The 14,600-nt window shown below is 45.2% G+C and overlaps 1 protein-coding gene across 1 annotated transcript in view; it reads left to right on the forward strand.

The window, feature by feature from the left end:
* The first annotated feature begins 2,309 nt into the window (after positions 1–2,309).
* Positions 2,310–14,600, forward strand: part of LOC310672388 (taste receptor type 2 member 40-like) — a 154,737-nt gene continuing 142,446 nt past the window's right edge. Inside the window, exon 1 of the mRNA XM_083429545.1 lies at positions 2,310–2,355. The gene's annotated coding sequence lies outside the window, so the exon portion shown is untranslated. The remainder of the gene's footprint in view (positions 2,356–14,600) is intronic.

Raw genomic sequence — 14,600 nt, forward strand, 5'->3', positions numbered from 1 at the left:
ATGGACAGGACCACCTCAGGTAGTAAAAATTTAGTTGGCCTTAACCCAATGTTTCCCATACTCAGTGCAACCCAGCATGACATCCTCTGTAGGATCCCAATTCAACGAGAGATGTAAACCATATTCCATGCCTCATTCCTTGTTGGAAATCTAGGTAAGGTAAAGGTAAAGGGACCCCTGACCATTAGGTCCAGTCGTGGCCGACTCTGGGGTTGCGGCGCTCATCTCGCTTTACTGGCCGAGGGAGCCGGCGTACAGCTTCCAGGTCATGTGGCCAGCATGACTAAGCCTCTTCTGGCGAACCAGAGTAGTGCACGGAAATGCCGTTTACCTTCCTGCCTGAGAGGTACCTATTTATCTACTTGCACTTTGACGTGCTTTCGAACTGCTAGGTTGGCAGGAGCAGGGACTGAGCAACGGGAGCTCACCCCGGCGCTGGGATTCGAACCACTGACCTTCTGATCGGCAAGTCCTAGGCTCTGTGGTTTAACCCACAGCGCTACCCGCGTCCCTGGATATATAGGACTAGGCTCCATATCCCAAACCCACCTTCCTGGATTAAAAATGAAAGACCCAGTCTCTCCTACATTACTCTTTTATTTCCAAGAGTGAAGAGACTAGGCTCTTGATGCCTGAATGCCCACATAGACAAATTCATACACTCAGCTTTGAGATGGAATATTTCCCTTCAAGATTAAGAATAGGGTCTTACAGGATTGCAGGTCACCTTGCAACAGAGCGGAGTAACCTGCTGCAAGCGGTGTTGTGGGTAGGGAGGGTGGTGCCGTATCTTGAAGAATACTGAACCTGCCCTTCCCACTCTCTTTAAAAAATAAATAAACCCATTCTCCAACTTTACTGCGTGAGTGATTCTGTGATTTTCTTCTCCTGGACTATTCCCCATTCGCCCATTCCAGCTGCAGTGAGGACTCACTGCTCCTGTACTGCTGAGATTCCTTGTGTGAGTCTATAGCCAAGGAGGTAACTATAGTCAGGAACACTCTGGAAGACTTCATTTCCTTTGAATCTCCTCGTGATCCTGAAAAACACTGCAGAGTTGCATCTTTGGGGCAGGAAGGAACCGAGGCTCAAATGCTGACTCAGTTCTTCTGGCATCACCATCAGCATTTTGACAAGCAGAGGAAATCCTGCTCTCAGGATACTGAGATGTGTCCTTACCTTCAAACTGAGATCGCTGGAATTGCAAGGTCAATTGTAAGTACTGACCAGATTATTTCCAAGCGCTGCAGAAGTATTGCAACTGCACTGGTTTGCTGATGCGGTGAACAGGACGTGGGAGATTGGCAGCGATGGTGGGGATACAGATGCGCCAATAGGATCCATTTTATGCCAGGAGTTATTTTAAAATAACAGTACCTTGATTCACTTCAGCTTCTGACTTGTTTGCACTCCCATGGGTGAATGAGAGGCAGAAGGAAGTTGACCGAGAATCACTAAACTCTGGCAAAAGCATATTCCAGGCCTTTGACTCATCTCTCTTTAATGACAGAAAAATGCTTATTTAAACGGTAGCAGGGGTCTGTCATCATTGGTGTAGACTGATGCACGAGTGGCTTGCAATAATGAGCTGCAAGAAATGGCTAAGTTAGAGGTTTGCTAGAGAATGTCTAGGGTATCTGCTGAGAAATCCATTGTCCCTTTGAGGTTGAGGCTGAGCAGCTCAAACAGAGGCTCTCAGACTTGTTCTTGGAGCAGTTTTGGTGTTCTGTGGAGACCTGGCAAAAACGCCCCTATTACTCTGGCTTGGGTTCTTTTTCCAGTGGCTAAACCTAATAAAGAAAGCTAATTATATAAATATATTTTTCCGCCCTTTGCATGGAAACAAGTTCTTGATGATGCAACACTGAAGCAATGAAAAAAATGTCTACAAGGCAATTTATTATTATTAAGAGGCCGTTAAATGCATATTCAGGATATGGAGAAACTGCAGTGTGGTGTCCTGAGTTGGCTTAAGGAACTTCTGTCCTGAGTTGTTTTTTCTTCTACTCAGTATAAGCAGGAGCAATGCTTGATTCAAAGCTGGATGAAGCCATGAGCTAAATGGGTGGCACCCAGGGCCCACCATCTCAGCTTCCTGCCATCTAAAAAAAAAGAAAAAGTGTTCTAGGCCTATTTCCAAAGTTCTAGTTGCAGGTAGGTAACCGTGTTGGTCTGCTGTAGTCGAAACAAAATAAAAAAAATCCTTCCAGTACCACTTTAGAGACCAACTAAGTTTGTTACTGGTATGAGCTTTTGTCTCTGAAGAAGTGTGCATGCACATGAAAGCTCATACCAATAACAAACCTAGTTGGTCTCTAAGGTGCTACTGGAAGGAATTTCTTTTATTTCCAAAGTGTTCTTCTGCATGGCCTTGGTTCTTACATCATGGTCTTTTATATCTGCTATGTATTATCTGGCACTCTTGCTTCTCTGAATTTCCCGTTCTTGCACAAAGTCTTCACCTGTTTGTTAGGCCCAGGCAGCTGACTTTGAGTGTCATGGAAAGGCAGCAAATAGTTATCAAAGGTACCTGCCTCAGAATATTTACAGCTGAGACTTAATAGCAAATACTTTCAAAGACAATGGCGCCTGTGCTCTGCTCAAAGAGTTTAACCAGTTGCTGCAGCTCTTTTAAAAGTAAGCAAGAGTGCTTGACTGGGCTACTTTTAGCTAGTGGGTAAATATTACTGCTTGAGATAAAAGTACAGTGTACAGTAGTGAGAAATTATAGAGAGAGCAGAAGAGCATCTGTCTGAATGAAAAGGATTCTCACAGACAATTACAATGGAAAAAGGAGAGAGCTTTCTGCATTGATAAAGTCAATCTCCATTTAATGGATATTAAAAGGAGAGTTAAGATGGCCCAACATTACATTATTTAGGGAAAGATTCAGTTCTTTCAGTTTCTGAGGTCACACAAAGAAGTTTTGCTTCTGTTTTCTTTAGTCCATAATTTGTGGCTCCAGGTAGAGTCTTTTTTGACACAGTCTTAATGCTGGAATCAATTCTCCCTTGAGAGTCACCTCATAAATACCATAGAACATTATTATTTAGATGTACATTGAAATGTATGTTTTAAAAGGGTAACTGGATTACTGTTTTAATTTGTCCAGATGACCCTCAGGGACCCTTCCAACTCTTCGGTTCTCTGATTCGATGATCGTAAAACAGCCCATTTTAAATTTGGTGGGAATATCTTTTTTAATAAGCAAACAAAAACAAATAGCTACTGTATGTTGTCTCAAGCATTTACGGCATTCCATTGTTAAAGTCTGGATCCTGGGCTTACATAAATCCAACGCTTTCTGAAAGCTTCTTTAATTGTTCCTTGATCTGGTCATGGTAGCCTTTGAGAACCAATAGGGAGCATCAGGCGACAGCAACAAATAGTGTGCCTAATTAAAAACAGATGACATTTAAACATTGCTTTGGGACTTTGTCAAGGACAACAGAACACCTTGAATATTCAGAAGAGAATTGGGGAAGACTGTAGTGAAGAAAATATAACTAGTGCAGTATGATTATTGCAAAGTGTTCAATGTGCGTCAGCCGTTAAATACAACTAGGAGACTTTAGCTGGTCTGAAATGGCCACATTACTATTCCAGGTAGCTTCTAGTCCAAGTGGCCTATAAACTCCAACTAGTGAGCAGCTTTCCTGCCTTTCTCCCACTTCATTGTGACAGCCTATAAACAAAATTGATCTGAAGAAAATTAAAAAGATAGCTTCCCAGGCCTGGGATTCTCCAGCTGTTCCATACAGATAAGGTACATCCCACATATTACATACAAGGAATGATTACAGAAACATTTTGCTGTGAAATATTCCTACCACAGCCAATTTTGGTTCCCTTACATTGCATATATGTTTGACACACATCTAGGATCTACATTTACTTTTAATTTAGTTATTTGTTAAGAATACTTGTACCCCACTCATCACATTAGCATTTAAAGCAGACCTAAAACATGTCTGCCAGATGACTGTATACTTGCCCAGATTCTTTCTAATGGCCAGTGAAAATATTTCAATGCCTTATCTGGGCCATTTGTTCTAGCCTCTAATGTAAATCATCTCTCCTACCATTTAAACCAGGGATGGAGAACCTGTGGCCCTCCAGATGTTGGACAACAACACACATCACCCCTGACTTTTGGCTAAGTTGGAGTCCAACAACATCTGGAGAGTCATAGCTCTCCATGCCTGTCAGAACACTAGTTTTAAACCCTTATGTCTGACAGCTAGTTGGGGGGGGGCTTTAAAAGGGGGGGGGGTTGCATCAGATAGCATTAAATGATGGCAGTTACTACCTCTAGTCTGAAGTGGTAAGGTCCAGTAAGAGATTTACCACCTCAATGAGAACTGGGTCTCCAACATGCCAAGGGTCTGGTGCATACACAAGGTGCAGAGCTATGTTCTTCAACCTTGGGTTCCCAGATGCTTTTGGACGTCAGCCCCCACCATCCCCTGCCATCTTAGTCAATAGTTAGGGATTATGGAAGTTGTAGTCCAGCTGCATCTGGGGGCTCATGGTTGAAGAATAGTGGTTTAGAGACCATCAGTGTAACCCATAGTAGAAGGTGATATAAAGAATACAACAGACACACAGGTGGTGAGATGGTTATCGCTTAACTGAGATACCTGTAGGCCCAGAGACTGTTATCAGCCTCATTTACACCCACCATGAAATGCCTGAAAGCGATCAGAGAAATGTACAAAATGTGCTAAACAGAATTACGTTTCCAGCAGGAGTCAATGCGGGGGTTGTTGTGTGAATGGACATTAAGGAACAGCTCAGGGGGCCCAGAGTGCTGGCTTCGGGGATTAGCAGGCACTGTTTCACTCCCTGTTCTGGAATGTCAGCAAGTGTTCTCGTATTTCCTGCCTGTTATGAGCCTGGCTTCCTGCGTTTCTTTGGGATTTTCCTTCGGCTCGGGCGCATGTGGGTTTCCTGTGCTGTCAAGAAGTCAGATGGAACTGTGTGTTATCTCCTCAACATGCTGAGGCTTGTTTGTTCGAAGCAGAGAGGCGCGAAGGGCAGTTTTATTGTGTAACTCAGCCACAGGGGCTGCCACCAGTCACAGGCAGCAAAGACCACACATCTGAGGGGTCGGGGGAAGCTACAATGTCCCTACAAGCCTCCTTCCCTTGAGGAACTGAGCCTTAGGTCATCTGCTTGGCATACGAAACATCCCAGACTCCATTCCCGGCATCTCCAGATATGGCAGGGAGAGACCCCCTACATGAAGCCCTGGAGAGCTGCTGCCAGTCAGTGTAGACAATATTGACCTAGATGAACCAATAGCCTGATTCAGTATAAGGCAGCTTCCTGTCTCCCTACAGTCGGGTGAGGGCACAGTAGGGAACTGACCATTTACATTGAGATGAGAGGAAACACTGACAGCATGATCAACTGCTGCAGGCAGCACATATCTCAGAAATGAGAGATCCTGGGGCTGAGGCCTGCCTGGAGTCGTAGAAAGAATAGATTTCAATGAGAAGGTAAACCAAGCCTTCTCCCTGACCCATGATCAGGAAACACACACAGCTTCTCCCAAATGCCAGAAGGGGCACAGCTGTAGCCAGTCAAGGATTAGGAGAGCGAGCCCTGCAGAAACCCAGAAGCTCTTCCTTATTTTACATGTTCCAGGATTCAGATGTAGTGGTGATTAATCCTGGTGTACCTAGTGCAAGTTACTCAGACTGTATAGATGGGAGGAAAACTGAGGTTGTTGGGGTGTTTTTGGAAGGATCAAGTGGCAAGAGGAAAGTGAGGGAGACCCAGCCACCTTAGGGAGCAGATGTCCATGGTCAGGGAGAGGTGGTGAGGTGTTGGAGGACAGCACCTGCTCTGCACACGCATACCCCTGAGCTATCCTGCCATTGGATGTTGTGAATAATGTTGCCCAGTTGCGAGTGCTGAAGGAAGATTCAACTGGTCATGTGATCAGCTTCTGGAATGGGGGAGATGGAGAACTTGTCCTTCACCTCAGGCAGCAAAAAAATGTCTTGGGCCGACCCTGCTGGAATCAGTGATCTCAAAAGATTGGGTCCTGGCCGAAAGGATGCGATTAAGGGCCCTTCCACTTCCCTGCGCAATCACTGCACATTTCTCTTTTGTTTCACATAGTTCATACACCCTCCGAAGGCTCTTTTTCTGTTTCAGAGATACTGCTTTATCATACAGGCCACAATGTTTTCTCAAAAGGAAATGTAGTATTTCCCTCAGATAATGTATTTATTATCTCCATTCAGGTTTCCCTGTGGGCTGTGGGTACATGCACACTGCACATTTAAATAATGCGCTCTCTCTCTCTCTCTCTCTCTCACACACACACACACACACACCTGCTGCCGCAATAAAAGAATCATGGGAACTGTAGTTTACCCTCCACAGAGTTACAATTCCCAGCACCTTTAACAAACTACAGTTGAGAGGAGAAATGTGCTTTAAATGTTTGATGTATATGAGACTGTCCTGGCCCTCATTGCCAGATGAAGAACTCAAACTCCCAGTTCTGCCAAAGACTATCATGCTCAACTCAGATTGGTACATTGGTACAGGTTACAAGGCTCAGCAGGATTTTCACAGGGCAAAATACAGGCCAAGCAGAAGTGTGGATGAGCTCACAGCCTCTTCCCTGGATCCAGATTTCAGCTAGACCCCTCCCTGGGCTTGGACAGGTCCTGATTCCACCACCCACGTATTGCTAGGACCCCCACCAAGGTCCTCCAGCTCCAACTCCCATTCCTCTGCAGATGCCTCCATGACACCCCTATGGCACTCATGACAGAGACAAATTCTAGGCCCCACCACACTGCAATGAACACACCATTTGGGGCATCCCATTTTCTATTTTCAATTCTTTGGTGTCCCTGTTGAACAATTGCTCTGTGGGAACAGAGAGCTCATGTGGTCAGTAAGACTATTCTACGCCACGCACACACAAACACAGCAGTGTCTTGCTATTCCGTGACCCTTTTGTTGAGGCTTCGTTTTGTTTTAATGCTTTGGGGGCTGTGTAAGCTTCCTGACTTTCCTGAGCAGGAATGTTTCTCTGCCCAGATTATCATTATTTGTTAAGAAAGGGAAGAATGAACAGAAGCATTGTCAGCATTTTGCAGCCTGAGTATGTATCCTCCTTCCACATATTGCAAGAAGATATCACAACAGAGACTTTAAAAAAATAAGTTTTAGGTGTCCGAGGCAAAAGCTGGGCCTAGGGCATACTTGGGTTTAGTTCTCCCTGAGGTAGTAAACACGTGGGATGAAACTCTTCCATCTGTATGTGCTGACTCAGATGATTAATTGCTCCTCCAAACCAGGATTTATTTCACCCGGGTCAAAAAACCAGTTTGGCCCTCCTCACATGCACATTTGCATACACATGCACACAGGCTAGGAGCATCAATAGCACCCCTCTAGAGGCTTCACCCGGGGCAAAAAACCTGGCTACATTTCACACCCCCACACCCCCACTAGCTACGGCTCTGTCCAAACAATTTTAAAACTACAACAAACCTAGCTATAGATAATGAGATATCAGGCTGGTGTGGTCTTGCCCAGTCTTCTACATGTAAGGTGTATGTTGAGAAATCCAGCCATGTAAGCCTCTGCCTACAGCCAGGAATGGTGCATACCCTCAATGAGACCTTTTATTTGTACAGAAAGGCTCTCTCTTAAAGGCATGGCCAGCCCTACTATGAGCCAAAGGGAGGAAAAAACTAGATATCAAGTTAAAATTTTATTTGCCTTTAAGATGCAGGTTGGTGGTTTTTTTTAATGCAAATATCAGCTTGTGGGAAGATAATTGTTGGGGTTGCAGCAGATATAGAGGGAGAACTTAAATACTTTCACTCTGTGATGTGGTTGTGGGGGGAAACCTTCCTCTGAAAGTGCTATTTGCATGGGAAGAACTTTCCATCTGATGCTAATGGGGAGGGGGGTCCTCTCCATACAAATTTATTATTTATTTCATTACATTTATATATCAACTTTTCCTCAAGGTGGTGTACATGGTTCTTCACTCCCCATTTTATCCACACAACAACCTTGTGAGGTGGGTTAGATAGTGACTGACCCAAGATCACTTGGTAAGCCTCATGGCTTAGTGGGGATTTGAACTCTGGTCGCCCATGTAATAGTTCAACACTCTATGACAGCACACTGTCTCTCCATACAAATAACACTTTCACAATGCAATCCTATGCATCAAAAAGTTCAATAGGGTTTATTCCCTGGCATATGCAGATAGGCTTGCAGCCTCAGAGAAGCCAGAGGGGTTCACTTCAGGACCACAATAGGGGAAGAAAGGGTTAAGCTCCTCCCCTCCCTTGCCACTGTGATTCTGATAATTATCAGCCCTCCCCAACTGATGCTACTTGCATTTAAAAACAAACATGTGTAGTAAATGCAAATGTCATATTAAATGATATAACTAGCTTTGGGTGTCACTGAAGAGTAATACATGGTCAGCCCTTTTTCTAGGTATATGTTTAAATAAAACTAATTACAGTGGTACCTCAGGTTACATACGCTTCAGGTTACAGACTCCGCTAATCCAGAAATAGTGCTTCAGGTTAAGAACTTTGCTTCAGGATGAGAACAGAAATCATGCTCTGGCGGCGTGACAGCAGCAGGAGGCCCCATTAGCTAAAGTGGCGCTTCAGGTTAAGAACAGTTTCAGGTTAAGTATGGACCTACGGAACAAATTAAGTACTTAACCTGAGGTACCACTGTAAAGAGAACACTAGATTTTCTTCCCCAGAGACCTTAAGAGGTGGAGAAGAACAGCTTCCTTGGGTAGTGTGTGTAAGAGAGAGTATCCAAATATCACTTAAACTGAGGGCACATTCAGAGATGTGTTGCCTTGCATGTTAATGAAAACAGAAGACAGCCAGTTTTTACATTCAAATTTTATGCATGGGAAATGCAAAAAGAAAAGAAAGATTGGTAAGTGTTACATGTGAAAACAGCCTTTCCAAGTTGATGTGGCCTTTCTAAATCCCAGATCTGCAGAGGTCCAGTCGGATAACAAAAATTCCCCTCTTCCACCTCTTTCCTCAGTGCTTATCAGCCAGGACTTTGAGCCGTCCAGCTCTTTTGTGTGGGGACGAACTTCTGTGCTCCTTCCCAGTCTAGCCACCCCCTTTGAGAGCCCCATTGTGAGGGCAGGCTGTGGCAACTCCTTTATCTGGAGAGATTTGCAGCCTTGCCCAAGTGCATTCATCCAGCCTCTCCCTCCCACTGGGAATTTTATCCTCTGAAGAAGTGGAAAGGACTCAGTCCTTTGAGGAGCCATCTAGCCAGGGCCGCCACTCCTAGAGGAGAGGGGGGGAGGGGGAGCTGTGATCAGATTGCAGATGGGCTGCCCTCCCCCATCCCGGATCTGCTTTGGAACAAGGCAGAGGAACTGGGAGTTGGACTGAACAGGTGGCTGGGGGGTGGGTGGGTCAGCAACACTGGTTAGGAAGCCTGTGGTGTCCAACTGAGGCCTCTCAACCAGCAAGCACACTTTGCAAGACCTCTCAGCTTAGGGATTCTTACAAAGATTTCTAGAGGGGTCGCCATCTTACCCTGTTAACAGCAAAAACAGCAATGGGTCTTGTGGGTTCAACATGTTTATTATGGCATAAGCTTTTGTGGACCAGAATTAACCATCACACACACACACACACACACACACACACACACACACGGTGGGATGGTGGGGATGATTGTAAACAGAAAAATCAGAAGGAAAGGAAACACAGAAGAATTCAAACACTAGTTTATGTGAGGTTCCAGGTCTGAGTTTTCCTTCATTTTTACCGTTCAGCAGTTCTTCCTGTTTGTGTTTGGTTTACCGTCCCACTTACAACCATGAGTGTGTACCTGCAACACACACATTTCCCAGTATGCTTTTTAAAAAACAGAATTTCTACTACTGAATTTTAAGGCAGGAGTTGCCAACTTTTTTTAAAGCCCATGGGCACATTAGGATTTTTGAGTGCGTGCTGTGGATGCCACCCCTCGGATCGCTTCTCTCCCCTGGATCAGTCAAAACACACACAGGGAGAATGAAATTGTGCACATGCCCACTCTGCTTTTCCAAGGAATCTGTGAAAAAGTCAAATTAATTCAGTAGAATTTCAAAAAGCATAAGGTTTAAAGCAGCAGTGGCAAAGAGAGTCACTCATCCAAACTTCCTCCTTCAGATGTGTATCTACTTTTCAAAGGGGAAAAAACGTTAACCACTCTCACTGCCTCTTGACCAACAGGACTGTGGGTGGGGAGTCTCAGAGGTTTCGTGGGCATCAAAGGAATGCTGCTCAGGGACCATGGATGCCATGAGCACCACATTGGGGAACCTCAAAATTGAAGGCATTATCGCTAAGTACCAGCGCACTGTTACAGATGCAGAAGCACTGCCAGAGGGACAGGTGCTAGAAATTTCCAGTTATTTGGATATGCTGTGCCTCTTTGCAGAAATGTCTCTGTATCCTGTTGGGATCTAGGAACCTGGAAACCTTATTAGCATTGTCATCGTTCTGGACATCACACTGTTTTCTTGGCCACACCTGGTGATGCAGTTTGTTTTTTCGTGTGTGGTGAAAGTATAGCTTTGACGTACAAAATTGAGCCTGTCAGAGGCAAACCCCCTCAGGGGTTTCCTCTAACATGATGCCTGGGTGGAGGAACTTCCTGTGCAGGAAGGAAACGGACGTTCCCTGGCGTTATCTGGCTGCTCCAAATAAAAAGTTGGATTTTCCTGCAGTGGTGTGAAACCTAGCAACAAAAAGGTTGCTTTTCTGACAGACTGGCTATACGGTATCTCCAGTCACACACACACACACACACACACACACACACACACACACACACAGAAATGTTCTTGAACTGTGTAACAGTCCTGTTCCTCCCGTGGAAGGTGGCAATTGTGAACAAGTCAACTGCCACAAAGAATCTCAGAGGTTAATTAGCACAGAGAAGTCCCCCTCACAATCCGACGGGAGGCTGAGAACACTGTAAGGGACGTGATAAGCAAAAATCAGTGGGTCCTCTCTCTGGTTGTGCCAATATGACACAATGCACCTAACACCGAAGCATGGTTGCTTGCCACCTGTTTCCCTAGCAGGTGAAGGGCCATAGCTCAGGGGAAGAACGTCTACCTTTCAAGGAGAAGGCCACAGGTTCAACCTCCAGGAAGGCCTGGGCGAAACTCCAGGAGAGTTGCTTCCAGTCAGTGTAGATAGTACTGAGCTAGATGGACCAATGGTCTGACTGAGTATAAGTCAGCTTCCTATTTTCCTAATCCTGTGCCGTTAACTTGGCCTGCATGCAGCCTCACTGCTATGCATAGGATTGCTTGCTGCAAATCTCACATACTTCCTCTCTTCAGCAGCATCCAGTGCCTGAACATAAGAAGAGCCTGTTGGCTCAGGTCGGTGGCGGCCCATCTAGTTCAGCATCCTGGCCAACCAAATGCCTATGGGAATCCCCAAAGTAGGACCCAAGCTCTCCCTATTTGTGATTCCCAGCAACTGTCATTCGGAGGCTTACTGTTCCCCAACAGTGATGCTAGAACGTAGCTCTTGTGCCCAGCAGCCATTGATAGCCTTACCCTCCATAAATTTGTCTAATCCTATTTTAAAATAATCTAAGTTGGTGGTCATCTCTGCCTCCTGTGGGAGTGAATTTTCTGTCCTGAATCTTCCACTCCCAGCTTCACAGAATGCTCATGAGTTCCAGTGTTACGAAAGAGGAGAAAAGCTTTTTGCAATCCAGTTTGTCAACAGCATTCCCAGTCCGATGCGCTGCTATCATGACCCCTCTCACTTCCCTTTTCTCTAAACTAAAAAGCCCTAAATTTTTCTCATAGAGATTTCTGTTGATTTAGGGAACTTTTTTATTTTAGATGGAAACTGAGCTGGAATAATTCTTTTAAAAAGCACACACACACACACACACACACACAAATTTTGACTCCAGGACGTCCCAAGCAATTGGTTGGCATCCCTCTGTCTCAGGAGACAATATTATCCAACAAAACGCATAGACTGCATAATCAAAAAAGAAAAATCCCCAAGAAGAGCTTACCACACTCTAAACCCAACCAGTTAAATTTATTCTGCTAGATTTAATAAGCCAAGAGGAACAGAGGGCAAGAAGGCAAATAGATATAAAGGAAAGCTGCAAGCCATGTGTCCACATCGTCTGAAAGTGATTCTACAACACATCAAAGGTTGTGTAAGTGGACACTTCCACTGAAACTGAAACTACTGTGGAGTCAAAGTCTCTCCATTGTAAAGTGACTCTCCTCAGTCTCTGAGGACAGACCATTTGAGCAGACCCACCATAGGTGCAGGGACGAATTGTCCCCACCAATCCAACTTCACTAGATGGTGGCCCATCCATGACAAAGGAATGCATTTCGCACATACCCTTACAGTCCATCCCTCACACCACTGAGCAAAGACTACATCGGGAATCAGGATGTGTCCTGCTTGATCTTTCAGACCATTCAAGAGAAGCCCATGGTTGCCACAGAGGTCGCAAAGTCACAAACTGGCCCAAGAGCAACCTTTGTATAGATGTTAAAGTCACCCAGAATTATTGGCCATGGTAAAGGCCTCCTCTGCCAGTTTGCTCAGGAAGCCTGTTAGGAAGCAAGATGATTGACACAGCAGCAGAAGCAGCACAAGACCAGGACACTCAGCAGATAAGCAACCAAAAGCAGTGGATGTGTTAGAAAAAGGGCATAGAGACCAGCCCTTTCCCCAGATGATCATCAGCCTCTCCACTTAAACTGTAGCTCACCCTGCTCACAACCACCAAAACTGAGGTAGTATCATAGTAGCTCCCTGCCACATACCCAACCAAGACATATCTTCACACCATCACCCAATTAAAGTGTGTGCAGCACAGGGATTAGGGTCAAAGATAGCAAATGAAGGACCAGTAGTAACAAACATGGCCCACACTGCAAGCCAGAATCTGTTTTCCATACCCACTCAGGGGAACCCCAACAGAACCAGGCTTACCTTCACTCAGGACACAGGCCTGTTTCTCCCACAGGACCTAGGCACTGGCCAATAATTCCTGTTCCTAACTAACAGTGTCCTTTATCACTTCCCAAGGGAGCAATCTCGCTTTATGTCGTTACTTCAGGATTAACCCCACCACACACAGCCTCGTCAGTACTTATGAGTCAAACCTGAGGTAAGTTCTGGGTCCACCATCACGCTCCCAGCTGTAATCACTCAATCAACACAGTGGTTTCCACAAAAATACTCATCCTGCAAGCGGATTAAAAGAAAAAAGAAAAAGAAAACCCATACACACCTAAGTCATACTATCAACTTGAAGCAGTCAGATAATGAACAGTCTTACTGGCCAAGAAGAGAAGAGTAGATAAGGCACAGGATGGTGCCAGCCACCAGGCTGCTCAGCCCTTCTCTGGTCCATACTCCCAGATGTTAATATTTGTGCCAGTATAAAACCAGTCAACACACTGGGAGCACAGAATGCTCTTGGGCCTGATCAGGCTGGTGTCACTTGCAGCATTTTTCCTGGGCTTCCGAAATGAGACACTCTCCATTGACTTCTGGGTATGCTTTCTGGTGAAGTGTGTGTTCTGGTGACAGCATGTGGGGAAAGGAGCCAAACTTCATTGTTGAACAAAACCCAACTATTTGGCATCTTGGCTCTCAAGAGCTGCATTTTCTCCCAATTTCTAGTGGCACTTTGGAAAAGCTCCAGAGCACTGGCCGGTAGGGATGTGCTAATTGTTTGCAATGGCAGCATCCTGCATTGGCATGATGCCCCCTGTTGCCAGGATACTGGGAGCCACCCAGCGAGGCCGACAGGCACATTCCTGGGAAGAAGACTCTCCTTCACAAGACAATGGCTGTTCAGTGAAAGGCAGATTGCTCCTGCGGCAGATGCTTATCTGCAGTCTATAATCAAATGACTGCTCTGAGGGATTCCAAGCTCTGGACATAACAACCGCTTTGTGGTCTTGATAATAGAGCCAGTGCTCCCAAGTCAATCCTTATACCAATTGCCACTGAGAGGGATGGTGTGGGGAGGGGGGTGCCCACAAGTTGTTTGGCTTTCAGAAATTCTTGTTTGGGGCAAAAGCTCTTATAGAACAGTTCTCGCTCAAGGCTCCTTGGGAGGCCAGAAATAGAACTTCATTAACTATGAACCCCAGAATTTTGGATTAATGAAGCTCAGTAATAGCCAGTCAGGAGTCTCCGTTACCCTCCTTTACAGTTTCTCCATCTCAGGAAGTTTTCTCATGAACTCCAGTCCTACCCCACCTCCATTTCATTATCGCGGCAGTTTTGGGGAAGGGCTGAGGCTTAATTGTCTATGGCAAGCCATGCAAACAGGAAAGATGGTTTAAAACAAACAATTTTGATCATATAAAATACTGCCCCTTGCCATTGTTCTGAAATTACATAGAAAGAAAGAAAAAACACTTTATTCAGCAGAGAAAGTAAGGCAGAAATGAACAGGGACTCTGATAGGATGGAATAAAGGGGGCAGCTTTAGGAGGCATTGGTGGGCACATAGATAAAATGAAGAGAGCACTGGTTGCCTACAACATTCACAAC

The sequence above is a fragment of the Podarcis tiliguerta genome (genome assembly GCF_965153285.1).
Source record: "Podarcis tiliguerta genome assembly, chromosome: 2".
Lineage (NCBI taxonomy): Eukaryota > Metazoa > Chordata > Lepidosauria > Squamata > Lacertidae > Podarcis > Podarcis tiliguerta.